At 47.4% G+C, this 20978-nt stretch overlaps 2 pseudogenes; one reads left to right on the top strand and one right to left on the bottom strand.

The window, feature by feature from the left end:
* The first annotated feature begins 2292 nt into the window (after positions 1-2292).
* LOC144120110 (uncharacterized) lies at positions 2293-2998 on the top strand (annotated as a pseudogene).
* Positions 2999-5383: 2385 nt separating this feature from the next.
* Positions 5384-9094, bottom strand: LOC144120109 (uncharacterized; annotated as a pseudogene).
* Between the last annotated feature and the right edge of the window lie 11884 nt (positions 9095-20978).

Here is a 20978-nt window from a genome sequence, read left to right as displayed (position 1 = left end):
GACATTCCTTAGCTGTCAATCCGATGCGTGGCAATCGATGGAATGTGCATGCAGCGAGCTGCGTACGCGGAGTCACGCGCCCTGCACGTTCCAGGAGGAGCGGGGTCCACTGGGCTCCGCCCACTTGTACATTGCATGGCTATTGGTTCAGATTGGGCGAGAGCTGGTTTGGTATAGCTCCGCCCAAGTATCGAAGGGTTTAAAACCCGTGGGAAACAACGATTTTGGACGAGCGCGCCGAGTCTCAAGCTCGGCCGTTTTTAACAGCCTTTTTTTAAACTGCCCTTTTTTTTAAACTGCCTTTTTCTCACCTGCCTTTTTATGTCAGTGCGGTCTTTAATAAATAAGTTTTGTTCTAAGAAGCTGGAATTGCTGCCCCAACCGGCAACGTGTCGCCGGACGAAGACCTGAACTACTCTTCGTACTGCCAAAAGCCGTCCCCATCGGTAGGAGGGCAGAGGAAAGTTTAACTGTGCCGCAATGCAAATCACGTAAAGAAGCCGGTGTTAGCTTCCACTTCTACCCGAAGTCGTCAAAAATGAAGAAGGCTTGGATGAATAAATTAAAAATGGGGAAGCAACCGTCTGCGTCGGCTGTTGTGTGCAGCAAGCATTTTAAAGAGGAGGACTTTGTGTACCCGGTTTACAAGACACTATGTGAGTCCTCTGCCGGCGCTTTTCCGTGCTGGCTGTCAGCGATTCTCTTTATAATTATCAGGTTACAAGTACAGGAAGCTGGTGCCGGAAGCTATTCCATCCGTCAATCTTCCTGTGCGTCCAAGTGATGCGAGGCGATCGCACCTAGGATTGACGAGGCGGCGGCGTAAGTCAGTCATATCTTGTTCAAGCTGTCCTTCGCTCTATTTTTCGTCACTGAATGTTCAGGCTTTTATTTAAACCACGCGAGGTGACCGAAAACGGCTTCCACGGTAGCCAAACCACTAAGATGGATCAGCCGTGGCGATTCTTCTAGTCGCGTGTGAGAGTACTCACGGCAGAGCTGTTCTCATGCTCGATCATGCAGGAAGATTTGATATAACATGCAAAGAGCCGTTACGGGTCTGTAAACTACGCCAGTTCTACAACGCAATGCGTAGGTAGGATTTTTCTCGGGGGTACGGCGCGCGAGCCTTGGGGCGGGCCCCGTGGTGCCCTTCCTTGCCTACGTGCCCGACTTGTACTGTGTTGTGCTTTAAGAGTACTGAAGATGTACAGCTGGTCAGTGCTATTTTCTTTTGAGAGTATGCCCGGACTGTGTTAATTAGACCGTCATCGATTTCCCGCAACACTTTGATTAAAATTCCCGGTGACAGACGAGTTTCCGCAAGATCGTTTCAGCTTTGCACACACACTGACGCATTGGCAACACACGAAAACGGGACTGGCAGTGAAATTTCGACCGCTGTTCCAATAGAATCTGCTGCACGATCAGACGAGGAGGTGGTACACATTGAGTGCGACGGTATACTCACAGTCTATCCCGCCCAAGTGAACATTCACGTTGTTGTGGCTGAGCTTTTGTAGGGCATGTGCGAAATACAGGACCCTCCTTTTGGTAAAAAACAAATTGCATTGTGCTTAGCGCTATCCATGAAACAGTACTGCACAAAAATTCCTAGGCCCAAAGCAATATAAATGGCCAGCTTTAGCTCCTGAACATTAATTTTGATCAAAGCGACATGATGCTACCCCAAAGTAATCTTATGCCACTGACAGCTAGGACGAGTGACCACTTGGTACAAAATATAAAGCCAAAGGTATTACCTCGGTAACTACACAAGAAATCTCTTCTGCCCACTCGCATCACCCCAATTAGCAGAAAATGACATAGTTTTCAATATGTGTGGAAATTTAGCAATATCCCTGTACATGCACAAAATATATTAGATGACACACATTAATTCTGCTGTTTATTTTTCTTTCAATGCTTTAGCAGTTCCAACACAGAGTCTAGACCACCACGCAGCAAGTTCTGAAGGTACTGACCACTTTCGTTTTTCACATGCAGCTGTTTTTTACATTCCTTGCATTTTTTCTTTCAGAGGTTACCTTGCAGGTGCAGAAGCTTTGCAAAGATGCTGGAGTACAAGTGAATACAACAAATGGCATTTTCAAACGTGAACAGCTCATAACTATTTCAAAAATTTCAGATGAAAGTGGCTTGCTTGTGCTCACAGGGATAGGATCTTTTCAGTTGTTTTATAACATCACGGAATTGTTCACAAAAGCACGTGTATTGCCGACAACCCGCTGCTTCTGTATAAGCAATGATAACGCTTTCCTCATAACATTCATGAAGTTGTATCATGATCTCACTTTCTCACTGCTGGCTGTGCTGTTTCAAGTTCACCGCACAACTGCGTGTAACTTGTTCAGAGAGTCCATTGTGATCCTGGCCAGCATTTTAAAGCACGCAGTATTTTGGCCAGAAAAGGGCTGCGTGGTCACCTGCCTCACAACTTACTTCAAGGAGTACAAGGACACGAGAATGGTGCTCGACTGTACAGAAACAGAAATTGAGCGGTCAAAAACCTCACCTCACGACTGCTAACATACAGACATTACAAACGTACCTACACTGCAAAGGTGCCGGTGAGCGAAACTCCAGGCGGTCTAATTGGCTATATAAGCCCAGCATATGGTGGGAAAGCATTGGATACATATATCACAAAACACTGCAAAGTGCTCGACAAGTGTATGCCACATGTTTACAGCGTCATAGTCGATAAATGATTTCTTCTCAGTGAACTCTGTTCAGACCTCCCTTTCTTATGGAAAAACAGCTGACAACAGAGGACGCAAAAAATAATCAGTCGATCGCAAGTGCTCGTGTGCATGTAGAAAGAGCCATTCAAAGAATGAAACTCTTTCGTATTTTGAGAAATCGGTTCGGTCTCGACCTTCTGCCATACATAGACAACATTCTCATAGTAATTGCTGGCACAGTGAACCTATCGAAGCCTTTGTTTACAGATAACAAGCTCCTCTTCCGCTCGTAGGTCACTTGGCTTGAGTGTATGCAGTAAACAGATCAGTGTTTTATGTTTAACCAGTGTTGTAAATTATGCATTACTGTCATATCATCTTCATTTGTAACATTCAGAACAGTATGTAATCAGTAAAAACTTCACTCCCTGAGTTTATTATTTCTTCAAAACACAGTTATATCACAGATCCACAGTAGAAAGAGGGCAGGAAGATGGGATTCCTGACAAAACTTAACAAAGTGAACAGGAATTGAAGAGGAGCTTCGGCACGCTTTAGTGATTTCACAAGAGGGCTTCGTTTCCGCAAGTCCTCTTGTCAAAACACTGGCTAGCCGACTGAGGTTTGCCCTCAACTCATGCTCAATTTGTTTTGTGTTATATCACAGATGTATCATAAACTGTGTATCATATAATCATCATCATCATCATCAGCCTTACTACACCCACTGCAGGGCAAAGGCCTCTCCCGTGTCTCTCCAATTAACCCTATCCTTTGCCAGCTGCATCCACCCTTTGCCTGCAAACTTCTTAATCTCATCCGCCAACCTAACCTTCTGCCGCCCCCTGCTACGCTTACTTTCTCTTGGAATCCACTCCATTACCCTTAAGGACCAGCGGTTATCTTGCCTTCGCAATACATGCCCTGTCCAAGCCCATTTATTTCTCTTGATTTCGACTAGGATGTCATTAACCCGTGTTTGTTCCCTCACCCACTCTGCCCGCTTCCGGTCTCTTAACGTTACACCTATCATTTTTCTTTCCATGGCTCGCTGCGTTGTCCTAAACTTAAGCTTAACTCTTTCCGTTAGCCTCCACGTTTCTGCCCCGTAGGTGAGTACCGGTAAGATTAAGCTGTTGTACACTTTCCTCTTGAGGGAAATTGGTAAACTGCCACTCATGATCTGCGAGATTTTGCCATATGCGCTCAACCTCATTCTTATCCTTCTAGTTATCTCCCTTTCATGATCCGGATCAGCTGTCACTACCTGCCCTAAGTAGACGTATTCCGTCACAACTTCTAGGCTCTCGCTGCCAATGGTGAACTGTTGATCCCTTGCAAGGCTGTTGAATATTACCTTGGTTTTCTGCATGTTAATTTTTAGACCCATCGATCTGCTCTGCCTGTCTAACTCATTGATCATGATTTGCAGTTCACCTCCTGAGTGACTCAGCAAGGCAATGTCATCAGCAAATCACAGATTATTTAGGTATTCTCCATTTATTCTTATTCCCAACTGTTCCCAATTCAGGCCTCCAAATACCTCCTGTAAACATGCGGTGAACAGCATTGGCGAGATCGTGTCTCCTTGCCGGACGCCCTCTCTTATTGGAATTTTATTGCTGACTTTATGGAGGATTATAGTAGCTGTGCAGTTGCTATATATATCTTCCAGTATTTTGACATAAGGCTCTTCTACCCCTGATTACGCAATGTCTGTATGACTGCTGAGGTTTCCACTGAGTCGAATGCTTTCTCGTAATCAATGAAAGCTATATATAGAGGTTGGTTATATTCTGCGCATTTCTCTATCACCTGATTGATAGTGTGAATATTATCTATTGTGGAATATCCTTTACGAAAGCCTGCCTGGTTATTTGGTTGATTAAAGTCTAACGTTGCCCTGACCCTATTAGCGATTACCTTAGTAAATACCTTGTAGGCAACGGATAGTAAGCTGATCGGCCTGTAACTTTTCAAGTCCTTGGCGTCTCCCTTCTTATGAATTAAGATAATGTTTGCATTCTTCCAAGCTTCTGGTACAGTCGAGGTCGCAAGGCATAACGTATACAGGGTGGCTAGTTTTTCTAGCACGATGTCCCCTCAATCCTTCAACAGATCTGCTGTTACTTGATCCTCCCCAGCTGTTTTTCCCCTTTTCATTGCTTCTAAGGCTTTCTTTACTTCATCTTTCGTTACTGGCGGGAAGACGCATTGCTGTGCACTGCTGTCTTTCTCATTAACGCTCTGATTACATTGGCTACTAGACAGGTCTGTGTAGAACTCTTTGGCTACGTTAAATATTTTATCCATATTGCTAATGACATTGCCCTGCTTGTCTCTTAATGCATACATCTGGTTTTTACCCATGCCTAGTTTCCTCTTCACTGCTTTTAGACTACCTTCGTTCTTTAGAGCATGCTCGATTCTCTCCATATTAAACTTCCTTATGTCGGCAACCTTGCGCTTATTTATTAACTTTCACAGCTCTGTTAGTTCTATTCTATCGGTAGGGTTAGACGCCCTCATGCTTTGGCGCTTCTTAATCTGTATCACATTTGTATGATAAAAAAGCGTTGAACACTTTCTGCAAAAAATGTAAAAAAAGATAAATATCCCCACGACATCTTTCAATAAATGCTTAGAGCAGGTCCTAATCTGTAGCTACAGATTTTGTTTCAGCTAGCAGAATAGGAAGCCTTATCACACAGAATAGGTGGGAGCACATACTCTTTGAAAAAATAGGAGGACCGCTCAACCACGTCCATGAAATACTCCTCATCGAATGACACTGGTATGCACATGTTGTTTTCATCATTCAAAAAGACAAATAGCTCCCCTTGCTTCAGTCCTGCCAAGCCCATTTGCACTTATATCTGGCAAAAGTACGTGCTTGCACTCTTCGGCTTTTCAGTTGTTGCTTTGTAATACTTCTCGGGGATCTCGATTACAAATTTTTCCAAGGACTCTGGGCACTTAACTTCAAGCACACGCTTGGGGCAGCACTGGCACAGCACTAGTCTATCTGGACTTGCGCCGATGTATGGTCGTCCATTCATAACAATAAATCCACACTGTGTCACAATCAAGTCCTTGTGTTGCGATTGCTGCTGTTGGGCATAACACTTCTTTGCACTTTCTTCCAACATGCTGCCACGGCACATTGCTGCTGTGCAGACGTTCGTTTGCCGCATGACCTTTTTTAGTAAACGTCTCAGATCATGTGGTCCCATCTTTGTCCGTAGTGTCTTCACCGTTGTGAAGACGCTGTAGGCGATGGAGGCAGTAATCATGCCAACCCCGTGCTGCCACCAGAGGCCATATTTTGCTTGGTGTCGTGTCGACTGTTCAATTACAGCAATATATTCGCAACTTCTTGCGTTGTTTAAGTGTTCGAGCAGCTTTTGCAGGTCGCAGTTCCCAAGGAACCTTCTCAGCTCATGAAGGGTACCCATCAGAGTTATGTCTCTAGATTCAGGCTCACATGGGTCGGGATTTTCACCACAGTCTGCTACAGCTGCAGAGAAAGCCGACCACACAAAATTAGAGGTCTACATTGCCTCAGGTTTACTGACTCTAAAAGGCCTGACAAGTGAAACGGCGCCATCAGAACAACGTAATACATATGAGATGCATATGGATATGCTGGAAAATTGCTGGTATTTTGTGCCTAGTACCCATACCATAATACATGACCTTATAGTAAGGCAGACGAATATTGTTGGACTCTAATAAGTACATGAGGTACAACTTCCTGAGTGCAGAGTGACAGATACCAAAGGCTAAAGTCCCTAGAGAGCCTCACAGTTATAGGCATTTAAGGGCGGCCGAGTATCCTCATTGGCCACCCACTGAACTTCAGTGACCCTAAATCGCCGCATGCTGGATAGCTTGGTTGTTCCCAAAATGTGTCGTCATATCTCAACCAGCACTGCAGTGTCACTACTGCATGCTCCTTGTTAAAAAGACTACATGAGCAGTCACACTAAAGTGGCCCAACTGCAATGTAGGCAGTTGTACACAAGAGTACCTTGCTGCCATGCAAAGGTCCCAATTCCATTCATTAGGTGAAGTTCACATTTACGTTAATGACGTAGGAGACGTTCTACTACTGACAGTGTTGCACATCAGAAAATATAACCTACCATGCTGCGGCCAGATCAAGCAGCAGCCTTCTTTTGCCCAGCTGTTGCAAAAATAAATTTGGATGTAGCAAAGTAACATTGAATTAACTATTATGTTGATGAATGAATGCCAGCATAATGATATTACGTACAGCAACCTTTGACTGCACGGGTTCATTTCATGTAAATAGGCTCAGCTGCTATGAATACTGCACTGATATGGCCAGCCAATATCTAAAATAAGCTTGCACTGATACCTGTTTCAGTGGCGCTCTCCGAATGCATTTTTGCTGCAGATTGATGGCCCAAATGCTTGAGGAGCCGTCTAAGGATGTTACCTTCAGGTTGACCAGGCTCATTGATCTTTGCCTGAGAAACAAGGAGAAATTGATATAAAGGTCCAGGCTGAAATATGTGCACTTGATGAAAACAGAATTTGTCATTTAGCCAGCTACGTCTCACCGTTTCTATTTCATCTCTTTGAGAGCTGTCATGAAGTGATAGATAAGAAAGCTACATTTCAGTAAATAAAAGAGCACCAACTTATATTTAGAGTCAAACACCGTGTATCTGCAGCACTCTTGTAAAACGGAGGTGTGACACCTGATGTGCACTAAAGTTATCACATGGTACTTGTGACACTGGCTTTTACTGTTGGTAAAAAAGAAAATAACGTGTTCTTTTAGCCGTTGTGGAAAATGAACGTAGCAGTTCGAGCGCTGTGAGAGCTTTTAGTGCAGAAGCAGTAAAATTGCTGAATTTATATACCAAAAATTTCACTATTCTAACATAATGCACCAGTCAGCAGCGGTCTTCCTCTCAGTGCCACAGTCTGGCTTTTCAATCTCATTGTTTTTTTTTTACTGCAAGTAACGTTGTAAAAGCAGAATTATTCACACACCTTTTTTGCGCATGGAAGGTCAACTATAGCCCTTGGTTCATACTTCTCCTTTATTCGGTCCTTCTGCGCTTTGCCCCACTTCTGTGGCTGATCAGTCGGTGACAGTTTGTCAAAACTTCTTGCTCCATTAATATGTAGCAAAGAAGCCACAATGTGCTTACATTTGTAGTTTTTGTAAAATAAAATCCAGAACAGCACTTGAAGACATTCGAGTTACCTCAGTCTTAACAGCTATTGTATCAATTAAAAAAGGTCCTTAAATGCGAGTTTGATACTATCATTATTAATTAGAGAGTCAGAAACTTGAAGAGAAGAAACTTATAAAGAATGTTTTGAGCTTTTTCCACAGCCAAGTTCTATGCATGAAAGGAATTACTCAGCGCAGGATGCTGTCATTTTTGACTATTGTCTCCCAGATATTAAATTTACTGTACCCGTGAATCTAAAATTTGAGCCGACAGCCGACCGGAAAGAGATCATACCCTGCCTTGCAGGAGCAGCTCGCTCGGTCAACCTCCGAGCTGCACACGGTGATCCTAACTTTGTGTGGGGCATTGTTGAGTGCGGTCGTTTGTTAAAGAAACGCCAAAAAATTGGAACAACCATTTTCAGCTGCTTCAATGGAGCACTCAACTGCATGGCCTGCATAGTACACGTCCTCTGCTTCCATGAGGCAGCGACTGGTCTCGCACGCCTTGTCCACTTAGCAGTTGATGCTGCTCAGTGGCAGGGCGACTGGAAAGAGAAACTTTCACAAGTTAGTATTATCCTTGAGACAGCGTTGCGGTTTCGTCGCAGCAGAGGCGAAACGAATGCCGCAGAGGCTGATAATTCTACGGAAGCAACGATAAAAACGCGATCATGCATGTACGTACGTTGACGTTAGTAAATCAGGCGTAATTGCACTGCGCACATGCTTCCGACTACACTCAAAAATGCGCGTCAAGCAAGGCTAATCTTCCAGCTTTAATCGATAGCCTGCTTTCATTAGAAATCGGCGATCCGCGCGCATCAAGTGCCACCGCGCCAGACGCACCTTGGACTGATCGCTCACAACAACATTCACGACCCTACATCAACATCAAACAATCTTATGATGCGTCGTAAACCGACCAACCGCACATCTGCCGTATGTCCCTAACTCGAATAAATAAAACGCACATAGAAGACAACCGGCATTGCTGAAGGCAGAGAGTAATTTCCGAAGCAAGAAGGCATAGCAGGCGCCCGTCGCGGCGACCGCTCGAGCGCATGTGCGTTCGCTGCGATGTACTCCGTTTTTTAAACTTTGAACGCGGCAGTGATCGTGATTCAGCGTAGTTTTGCTTACCTGAGATTATGTCGCCACTGTCTGCGTTGTTCATTAGTCTTCAGTGACGGACAACAAAACCGAACCTGAACCGAACATGAACGTACTAGCAGCCGGAGCAGTCGACACAGGCGCACTGGAATCCTTGCCGTGACGTCACGTCGGCTGGCCTTGAGGGGGCGCCACTCAAACTTCTCGGGGCTAATAGACTGTTTAGACAGCTGTCTGTTGCTTAGATGGTATTCACTGAAGTCTTCACTAATAGAATTAGAGAAACGTAAGATTTGAATTGAATGGAACTGTATTTTATTTCTTCACATTTCTGTTACCGTCGCCGGACGGACGCGATGCAGCAACCGTTCTGTCTACCGTGGACATTAATCCCGGCTTGTCGGTGGGTCAGAAGCAGCGCTTGTTAGAGCTCCTTCACGATTTCGCAGAGTGCTTCGCCACGACATCAAAGGTAGGGCGCACCCCGGTAGCCAAACACCGCATCATCGTCAACGAGGAGACTAGCCCCATATCCCAACACCCGTACAGAGTGTCGCCGGGGGAACGGGAGGCTATACGATCCCAAGTGCAAGAAATGCTTGCAGACGACGTAGTCCAGCCGTCCACGAGCCCCTGGGCTTCGCCTGTGGTATTGGTGAAGAAAAAAGATAACACCTTGCGATTCTGCGTCGATTATCGGAAGTTGAATCGTGTCACGAAACGTGACGTTTACCCCCTTCCACGTATCGACGACGCCTTGGATCGACTGCGTGACGCTAAATATTTTTCTTCACTCGACCTTAAGAATGGCTACTGGCAGAAGGAAGTGGACGAAAGGGACAGAGAGAAGACAGCGTTCGTGACACCTGACGGCCTTTATGAATTCAAAGTGCTACCATTTGGACTCTGTTCTGCGCCAGCAACCTTCCAACGCATGATGGACACCGTTCTTTCTGGGCTGAAATGGCAGACATGCCTAGTGTACCTTGATGATGTTGTCATTTTTGGTCCTAGCTTCGAGGAACACCTCAACCGGCTGCGAATGGTGTTACAGGCGCTCCGTTCGGCACAGTTGACGATAAAGCCACAAAAGTGTCACTTTGGTTTCGAAGAGCTCAGTTTTCTTGGTCACGTGATAAGCGCTGACGGAGTCCGTCCTGACCCGGAGAAGACTGCCGCTGTGGCACAGTTCCCGCGCCCAACCGACAAAAAGTCCGTTCGTAGGTTTCTGGGCCTCTGTGCCTATTACAGACGTTTCGTTGAAAACTTTTCCACAATTGCCGAGCCCCTTGCAATGCTTACTAGAGACAATGTATCTTTTGTGTGGCATGATGATCAGGAATCTGCCTTCAACGAGCTACGCAGCCGCCTACAAACTGTCCCAATACTCGCCCATTTTGATGAACGAGCTGCCACTGAAATTCATACTGACGCCAGCAATGTTGGTCTCGGCGCTATTCTCGTTCAGTGGCAGGATGGCAACGAGAAAGTCATAGCGTACGTCAGCCGCTCCCTCTCGAAAGCAGAGGCACACTACTCTACCACAGAGAAGGAATGCCTTGCGGTAGTGTGGGCGATTAGCAAGTTCCGACCATATCTCTATGGTCGCCCGTTTCGAGCTGTCAGTGACCATCATTCGTTATGCTGGCTAGCCAATCTCAAAGACCCTTCGGGACGGCTTGCGAGATGGAGCCTTCGCCTCCAGGAATACGACATCACGGTAGTGTACAAGTCCGGCCGTAAGCACAATGACGCCGATTGCTTGTCACGTGCACCTGCCGACGTTGCTCCGGCCGAAACGGAGGACGACTTCCCGTTTTTTGCTCTCGTCACATCGTCCGATATGGCCCGGAGTCAACGGGCTGACTCAGAGTTGCGTCTGCTCATCGAGCATCTGGAGGGCCTTAACGTCGCTGTTCCGCGGCTTTTTGTTCGAGGTTTGGGTTCCTACAGTCTCCGAGATGGCGTCCTTTACAAGAGGAACTTCGCCCATAACACGGAAACCTTTCTTCTGGTTGTGCCATCCGAACTCCGTCCAGAAATCTTGCACGCCTGCCACGACGAGCCATCGGCTGGCCATTTGGGTGTTACGCGGACGTATGCCCGCATTCGTGCGAAGTATTACTGGCCAAAGTTGCTCTCATCAGTCCAGCAATATGTGAGGACCTGCCGTGACTGCCAGCGACGAAAGACACCACCAGTTAAACCCGCAGGGCTTCTCCAGCCCATCCCACCGCCAACAACACCGTTCCAACAAGTGGGCATGGACTTGCTGGGCCCATTCCCATTGTCTTCCTCTGGGAACAAATGGATTGTTGTGGTGACGGACTACTTAACGCGGTACGCCGAGACACAGGCGCTCCCCCACGCTAGTGCTGCAGAAGTGGCTCAGTTTTTTATGACATCAATCGTCTTGCGTCACGGTGCGCCATCAGTCGTCATCACGGACCGTGGAACCGCCTTTACGGCGGCATTAATGCAATCTCTCTTCGAACTCACCCACACCAGTCACCGGAAGACAACAGCCTATCATCCCCAAACAAACGGCTTGACTGAACGCCTCAACCGGACGCTTGCAGATATGCTTGCTATGTATGTCGACGTTGAGCATCGTACGTGGGACGAAGTTCTTCCTGTAAAGGACGCCATCTCGGAGACTGTAGGAACCCAAACCTCGAACGAAAAGCCGCGGAACAGCGACGTTAAGGCCCTCCAGATGCTCGATGAGCAGACGCAACTCTGAGTCAGCCCGTTGACGCCGGGCCATATCGGACGATGTGACGAGAGCAAAAAACGGGAAGTCGTCCTCCGTTTCGGCCGGAGCAACGTCGGCAGGTGCACGTGACAAGCAATCGGCGTCATTGTGCTTACGGCCGGACTTGTACACTACCGTGATGTCGTATTCCTGGAGGCGAAGGCTCCATCTCGCAAGCCGTCCCGAAGGGTCTTTGAGATTGGCTAGCCAGCATAACGAATGATGGTCACTGACAGCTCGAAACGGGCGACCATAGAGGTATGGTCGGAACTTGCTAATCGCCCACACTACCGCAAGGCATTCCTTCTCTGTGGTAGAGTAGTTTGCCTCTGCTTTCGAGAGGGAGCGGCTGGCCTACGCTATGACTTTCTCGTTGCCATCCTGCCACTGAACGAGAATAGCGCCGAGACCAACTTTGCTGGCGTCAGTATGAATTTCAGTGGCAGCTCATTCATCAAAATGGGCGAGTATTGGGACAGTTTGTAGGCGGCTGCGTAGCTCGTTGAAGGCAGATTCCTGATCATCATGCCACACAAAAGATACATTGTCTCTAGTAAGCATTGCAAGGGGCTCGGCAATTGTGGAAAAGTTTTCAACGAAACGTCTGTAATAGGCACAGAGGCCCAGAAACCTACGAACGGACTTTTTGTCGGTTGGGCGCGGGAACTGTGCCACAGCGGCAGTCTTCTCCGGGTCAGGACGGACTCCGTCAGCGCTTATCACGTGACCAAGAAAATTGAGCTCCTCGAAACCAAAGTGACACTTTTGTGGCTTTATCGTCAACTGTGCCGAACGGAGCGCCTGTAACACCATTCGCAGCCGTTTGAGGTGTTCCTCGAAGCTAGGAGCAAAAATGACAACTTCATCAAGGTACACTAGGCATGTCTGCCATTTCAGCCCAGAAAGAACGGTGTCCATCATGCGTTGGAAGGTTGCTGGCGCAGAACAGAGTCCAAAGGGTAGCACTTTGAATTCATAAAGGCCGTCAGGTGTCACGAACGCTGTCTTCTCTCTGTCCCTTTCGTCCACTTCCTTCTGCCAGTAGCCATTCTTATGTCGAGTGAAGAAAAATATTTAGCGTCAGGTGTCACGAACGCTGTCTTCTCTTTGTCCCTTTCGTCCACTTCCTTCTGCCAGTAGCCATTCTTATGTCGAGTGAAGAAAAATATTTAGCGTCACGCAGTCGATCCAAGGCGTCGTCGATACGTGGAAGGGGGTAAACGTCACGTTTCGTGACACGATTCAACTTCCGATAATCGACGCAGAATCGCAAGGTGTTATCTTTTTTCTTCACCAATACCACAGGCGAAGCCCAGGGGCTCGTGGACGGCTGGACTACGTCGTCTGCAAGCATTTCTTGCACTTGGGATCGTATAGCCTCCCGTTCCACCGGCCACACTCTGTACGGGTGTTGGGATATGGGGCTAGTCTCCTCGTTGACGATGATGCGGTGTTTGGCTACCGGGGTGCGCCCTACCTTTGATGTCGTGGCGAAGCACTCTGCGAAATCGTGAAGGAGCTCTAACAAGCGCTGCTTCTGACCCACCGACAAGCCGGGATTAATGTCCACGGTAGACAGAACGGCTGCTGCATCGCGTCCGTCCGACGACGGTAGCTCCAGAGCACATATTTCTTCGGGCTCAACGAAGTCGGTAACGTATGCGACGGCCGTTCGTTTCGCAAAAGGCTGGAACTCTGTTCCGAAGTTGGTGATCAAGAGTGTCGCAGAGCGATCCCGTAAGCGAACAAGCCCTCTTGCAGCGCAGATTCCTTTCTCGAGTAGAAGGCTGACGTTTCTCTCTGCCATAACGTCTCGATCACCGGGCGAGTCACTTTGTACGGGGACCATCATGCTGCACCGCGGAGGCACCGTCACGTCATCAGCAGCAATACGCAGGGCGGGTATACTGGAGTCGTCTGGGTCGGCTATTTCAATTGCTTGCGTCGGCGAAAACGTCACGCGCGGCTCTTGTAAATTGATAACGGCGCCGTTAGCTTGTAAAAAGTCCAGGCCGAGAATGACATCGCGCGAACAGTGAGGTAGGACAACAAAGTCAGAAACGTAAATAAATCCGTCGATTGTAACTCTCCCCGTGCACCGGCCAACAGGGGTAATTAGGTGCCCACCAGCTGTGCGCATCTGAGGCCCAGTCCACGCGGTTAAAACTTTGCTCAGTTCTTTTGCTAGCTCGTTGCTCATAACCGAATAGTCCGATCCCGTATCAACCAATGCCGTAACTGCTAAATCGTCGATATCGACCGGTAAGTCCGAAGCTGCACATCCTTTGTGATCGTCACGTGTCCTCGTTTGATAGCCGTCGTCTGGTCGGGAACGCGATGGAGGATGTTCGGCTGTTCGCTCGTCAGCGGCCTTACCTCCGCAGGCCGCTGTGTCTAGTTTCCCCGGCGAGGACTCGGTGAGCGGCTGAAACGGCTTGTCGAAGGACGGGGACTCGGCGAACGATAGCGGGTAGAGGTTGGTGGGCGGTAGTCAGGGCGAGGGAAATCAGTGTGAGTGTGATCCCGGCGCGTTGACAGGTGCTCCTCAATTTCGCGGGGCCGTTCGCCATTGGGCGGACAGGGGACACGCGGATGAAATCCGCGAATTCCAGCTCGACGATAAGGGCACCACCGCAAGATATGGCCAGCCTCACCGCAGTGGTAGCAAAGGGGCCGCTGGTCAGGTGCCCGCCACACGTCCGTCTTCCGCAGTCTGGCCTCGGGCAACACAGGGACAGGCGGGGGCCGCGGCTGGAAAGCAGATGCAGATGGGCTTGTGCTCCCGCAGTTCTGTCGGAGTACCGACGCGTACGTCTGGCGCGGGGGCGTCGGTGTAAAGGCAGCAGGGGCAACAGGTTCAGGGACCACATACTGCACTTCCTCTCGGATAATTTGTGCTAACGATGGGCACTGCGGCTGCGACTGGGCAGAGAGGCGCATTTTGTGCAGCTCTTCTTTGAAGATAGATCGAACCAGCTCCCGAAGGGTGTCAGCGGAGTCGCTGAAGGCTGGCGCAAAGTCGGCAGTTGATACGGTGTTCACGGCGCGATTGTAATAGCGGGCGCGTTGTTGCAGGGTCTTTTCGACGGTAGTGGCCTCCGATAGAAACTCCGAAGTGGTGTTAGGTGGGTTTCGCACAAGCCCAGCAAACAGTTCTTTTATCCCGCGCATCAGGTGGCGCACTTTCTTGTCCTCGGCCATGTTTGGATCCGCCCTTCTGAACAGTCGTGTCATGTCCTCATAATACATTGCGACGCTCTCATTGGGTCGCTGGTTCCTTGACTGCAGCGCCGACTCAGCTCGTTCCTGACGGTCGGTGTTGACGTAGGTCGCCAGCAACTGGCTACGGAACCGTTCCCAAGAAGGAAACGTTGTCTCGTGGTTCTCGTACCACGTCCGCGCCGAGTCGTCAAGAGCGAAGTAAACATTGTGCAGCTTCCGCTCCGCATCCCAGCCGTTGTACCTGGCAACGCGCTCGAACTGGTCAAGCCAGTCCTCCGCGTCCTCAAACACTTCGCCATGGAAGGTCGGCGGCGTTCGCGGCTGGAGGACCAGGAAATGAGCAGCTGAGTTCCCGTTGTCAGCCATAGCTGCCGCGTCTCCGTTGCTAGCCATAGGTGCCGCGTCAGTCCTGCGCGTCGCAGCTGGAGCCCTGGTCCTAGGGGATAACGGACCGTACTCTGGTGACTGACCTTGGATTCGGCGGCTCGTACTGCGATGAATCGGAGTCAAATCCGTGTTCATAGAGAGCCTTCGGGGCACGTAGATGTTGGAAAGCACCCCGCACCTCCACCAAAAATGTAACGAAGACAGGACCGGCACAGATCACAGTCTCAGCGAAGTCCAGCGCACAGCAGGGAACTCACAAGATGGCTGTCCGAAACACACACACACTTCGTCTTTGTCCACCGGCACACGCACACTTCGTCTTCATCGTCGGCGCGCTCCCATGAGCACGCGCCAATATATAGCATGTTTGAAACACCAGCTGGTTTCCAAAAGCTAGTTGGGCACCATGCAAATCATATTCAGTGAAAGTAATCGCAGGCATAAGAACAAACTATTTATATTGCACATGATAAAGGCTCTTGCATTGAAATAGAAAGTTGAAATCTACTGAACCGACACAGGTATAAACTAAACAAATATTCATATACATACAAATACAAAGTCTGTACACAATCCGGCAGACAAAGAAAAACAAATTTCAGAGAATGCACACTTTGATCACTCAGATTTATGACATTTTTAACAGGACTGAAATATTATTTCTTTGCTTCAGATCATCTTTAAGGGCATTCCACAGCTTTGTCCTCATATGAGCTGTGGTCATTTCTTCGTAGACATTTTTCATCTTCGGATGAAGGAAATTTCCATGTGTAGCGTTACGGGTGCGACATGATGACAGAGTGAAAATGGATGAGTGTAACGGGTAATTGTCCATAAGACATGCATGTACCGTCAGCAGAGTCCTGTATTCCATAAATGATTTTGGTAGTATAATATTTATGTGTTTAAAAGAGGGGCAGTGTGCGCGTTGTAGTTCGAGTGTGTGATGCACCGAATTACCCTTTTATACAAAACCCTGAGAGGCTCTATATAAGATTGATAGGTGTGACCCCAGGATTGAATGCAATATGACAATTGTCTTTGTAAAATGGCAAAATAAATAATGCTGATTGTGTCTTTCTCAACGCACTCACGCCATTTATACAGTGCAAAAGCATGCAGCATCCATCGTTTTAGAAGGTCCGTGAATGTGGGCCTTCCAGTGCAAGTTCTCGTTTAGAATTACTCTGAGATATGTGACCTTATGACAGGTTCAATAGGATTACCCAGCCATTGCAATGGAGGCCAATTTTCAGGAATTATTTTTCTTGGACTCTTAATCTAATGTGTTTTGTTTTATTAACATTTACAACGAGTCTGTTGGAGGTAAACCAATTACTCAAAGTTTATATATCCCGGTATGCCGTGCTAAATAGTTCAGATGCACACTCATGTGCACATAAAAGAGCTGTCTCGTCAGCATACATGAAAACAAAAATCTGTTTGTTTAAGTTTGGTAGGTCACTGGTATACACTGAGAAAAGACTTGGACCGAGGACTGAACCCTAAGGCACGCCTACAGTACCGCTTCAAAATTAGACCTTGTACCACTCAGTTGGACCATTTGGCGCCTGCTATTATTTATTTTATTTATTTATTAGTTACCTGCATCGCCCCGCAGGGCATTACAGCAGGGGGGTACAGACTTCATTTATAGGTATAAAGCAATTATTGCAGTGCATGGAAAAATGCTTCGTTAGATGTAATACATACAATGCTCGATGGCAAACTGTTCCAGTCCCGAACAGTTCTAACAAAAAAAGAATAACGCAAGACGTCACCCTTGCAAGAAAATTCTCTGACCTTCAAACAGTGGTCTAGTCGCTTTGATATATAATGAGGTGCCTGAATATATTGTTCGCGGTTTATGCCAGTTTTTGAATAATAAATCTCATGGAAAAATTTCAATCTGATGTACCTTCTACGGTCCTTCAACTCTTGCCAGTTAAGTTTTCGTTTGCTTTCCGTCATACTAACTTGCCAATTATAATTACCAAGAACAAATCTAACTGCCCTATTCTGAATTTTCTCTAATTTTCCTACACACTCAGATGTGTGTGGGTCCCAGCAAACACATCCATATTCAAGTATGGAGCGTACGTAACTGAAATACAAGATAACTTGTAAAGAATTCTATGCTAATCCCTCTAAATCCTTAATGCATTAGCATCTTCAGTAAAATTTCATGATCGACAGAGTCAAATGCTTTCCTGATGTCCAAAAATGTTTCTAGGGCTATTTTATTACAATTTAAAAAGAGTTGATTGCGTTTCTAAAAGATACTACAGCTGTTCCGTTAGATCTATGAGGTCTGAATCCGTGTTGATGAAGAGACAGAGTGGCTTCGCATTCGAGAAAAACCTTAATTAACTCTGTTATGATTGACAATTTAGGACTCTGTTAGGAGGAGGGAGGAGATATCGTTACTTTTAGTTCATTCAGGGGTTTTAGGACCGTAAGTGACAGAAGAGTGGCACGGACGCAATGGGACACGAGCGGGCATGGAATCGATGCTGACCATCGTGGGAACACGGTGAGGGCTCGAACGAAGACTGCGGCTCTGTGCAAACGGAATGCTCGGCGCACCCTCTCGTCGATAAGTTAGGCCTAGCGTCGCTACCACGCCGGTCCAGATCAGCGACCGAACGTAGCCTCGTTGCGCCGCCTGAGAGCAAGGCAAACAGGCATCGCAGCAGTGCCTTCGAAAGACGCCAAAAGATGGCGCTACAAGTTAAAGTCCAGTCCATCCTAACTTTGGCTAAGTGGTCGACAAAGAAGGAGCGAGAGGGCAGAAGCATGGTACAGTGCGAAGGATGTCGGCGATGGCCCTACCTTGAGGAGACGGACTTTGCGAACAAGGCATGTACCCAGACATGATGCATTTCAAACGAAAGGTTTTTCGAAGCCCTTCTCAGCTGTCGCTATGAGAACACCACATGACCAAGTCACTAGTGCCTATACTCACGTGACCACGTTTGAGCACGGTCCAATTGTTTTACATCCGGGCATGTTGCATATCAAATTTCTCAGGTGTTAAAGCTCTGTTTGGCTATCTACATGGCCAGCTCGCATAATCAAATCACTTGTGATTGCGGTCACGTGAGAATGTTCGGGCATAGTGAACTCTTTTTGTACCCAGGCCTGATGCATATCAAACGAAAGGATTTTCGAAGCCCTGCTCGGGTGTCACTGTGTGAAGACCGCATGACCAAGTCACTAGTGACCCCAGTCACGTGACCACGTTCCAGCACGGTGCATTAGTTTTCTATCCTGGCATGTTGCATATCAAACGACTCAGGTGTTAAAGCTATGCTCGCGTGCCAGCATGACGAGCTCGCATGACCAAATCACTAGTGATTACTGTCACGTGACAATGTTCGAGCTTAGTGAACTGTTTTTGTACCCAGGCATGATGCATATCAAACGAAGTGGTTTTCTGATCACTCCTTGGTTATCAAAATATAGAAATCGCATCAGCTAATTAGTAGTACTTTGCACCATGCGACGCCACGCAATAAAAGTGCATGCAGTATGTTCCAGCACAGTTCGAGCACAGTGAACTTTTTTTGTACCCAGGCACGATACATATCAAACGAAAGCTTTTTCGAATGCCTGCTCAGCTGCCGAATAAAAAGGCCACATGTGCAAGCCACTAGTGAATGTAACCGCGTGATCACGTTCGAGCACAGTGCATTATTTTGATACCGAGGCGTGTTGCATATCAAGCGACTGGGGTATTAAAGCCCTCTTCGGCTCTCAGCGTGACGAGCTCGCACGATTAACTAGTGATTCCGGTCACGTGACTACTCTTGAGCGCAGTGAACGTTTTGTAGTCAGCCGTGATGAATATTAAACGAAATGGGTTCAAAAGCTCTGCTCAGATATTACGAATGTGGGGCTTCATGCCCTAGTCACTAGTCACTATAGTCACATGACCACTTTCGATTACGGTGTATTATTTTTCTTCGCAGGCGTGTTGCATATCAAACGATACCGGTCTTATACTTTTGTTTGGCTACCGGGATTACGAGCTGGATCGATGAAAGCGCTATTAATTCGGGTCACGTGTCCACATTCGAGTTTAGTGAACACTTTTTGTCCTCTGGCGTGATGCATATTAGACGAAATGTTTTTCTAAGCGTTGCCCGGCTGTGACTAAAGGAAGGCCACATGACCGAGTCAGCCGTGACGATAGCCCCGTTACCACGTTCGAGCACGGTGCATTATTTTTCTGTCCAGGCATGTTACATATCAAACAAAGTGGTTTCCGAAGCCCTTGTCAGCTATTAGTGTGACGGGCTCACATGACAAACTTATTAAAGATTGTGGCTGCGTGAACGAATGCGAACAAAGAGCAATATTTTACGACCACGCTTCATGCATATGAAACGAACTGCTTTTCAAGTACTCTTAGCCTATCATTATAATGAGACCACATGATCTAGGCCTTAGTGGTTATGGTCACGCGGCTGCGTTCTAGCGCACATCATTCTTCTTTTGTGCTTAAGTATGACGGCTGAGTCTTCTTTGGCAAAGTATGATAATTTCATGCGATGAAGCCACTAGTGATCCCGGACACATGACCACGATCGGCATTAAGACTCTCTCTTTCTGTACCTAGTCGGGTTGCTGTCAAACCGAATTGTTTTCGAAGGTCTGTTCTGCTATCACTTCCGAAAGCTCACACCACCATGTGACTTGGTCGGCGATCGAGCACAGCCCACTCTTTTTACACTAACCCAACGCCGCCCCTCCATCCACTACTGCCCACCTTAGCCTGCACATTTTTTCTGTCAAGTGTTTCAAGCCTTGACTTGGGTTAAATATTAATTAGAGTAAAACTACCGAACTAGTCATAGGGGGTAATTTCAACTGTTTTCTCCTGATTGTCGCCTCAGATGGAAAAATCAATTTACTTAGATTGCCTGGGCGGAGCTCACATCGGGTCTTCGAACGAAGTGGATGAGGCATCAGTTACAGTGGTAGAGTTTGACCAAAATGTGTTGAGCGGAAAACAGAAATAAGAAAAAATAATTAGTTACATAGGTGTGATTTAGAACAGTTTAAACCCCATGCAAGTTACTGCGTTTAAAAACTGTTTTAGTGCTAGGCGATTGGTGAAAGTATAGCGCCTCTTTAATCAGAAATTATACTCGTTCACGTTCTTTCACAGTAGCGGGAAGCGGCTGGTATTTCATCCAATTTACCGAGGTTGATTGGTATTCTTGCTCCTAGCTGCCGGCGTTGGAGGGCCTACGTAGGTATGGTCATCTTGTGACTTCGTTGTATGCAGCTGCTTGCCTTTTTTCAGCGTGAAAGTTAAGCGCTTGGTTGCTCGTTGTCGTCCTGCTATGACTTCGATAGTTACGTGTATGCGCTCGTTTTGTGCTCTTTCGGGCACAGTTGGAGTCGTAGATTTTGCCGCTGCTGCCTTCGGGAAGACGGTGTGCTTCGACACGAAACATCGATAGCGCGCAAAGAGCTAATGTTCCGTTGGAAACTGTCAAAGTGCAAAATGCTCCGCTGGCCTGGCACTGCGACGGTAGGGTATTACTATCTGTTTGTTATGCCGCTGTCATCTGGT

The sequence above is a fragment of the Amblyomma americanum genome, chromosome 2, assembly GCF_052857255.1.
Source record: "Amblyomma americanum isolate KBUSLIRL-KWMA chromosome 2, ASM5285725v1, whole genome shotgun sequence".
NCBI classification, from domain to species: domain Eukaryota; kingdom Metazoa; phylum Arthropoda; class Arachnida; order Ixodida; family Ixodidae; genus Amblyomma; species Amblyomma americanum.
This window is presented reverse-complemented; position numbering and strand designations above follow the sequence as displayed.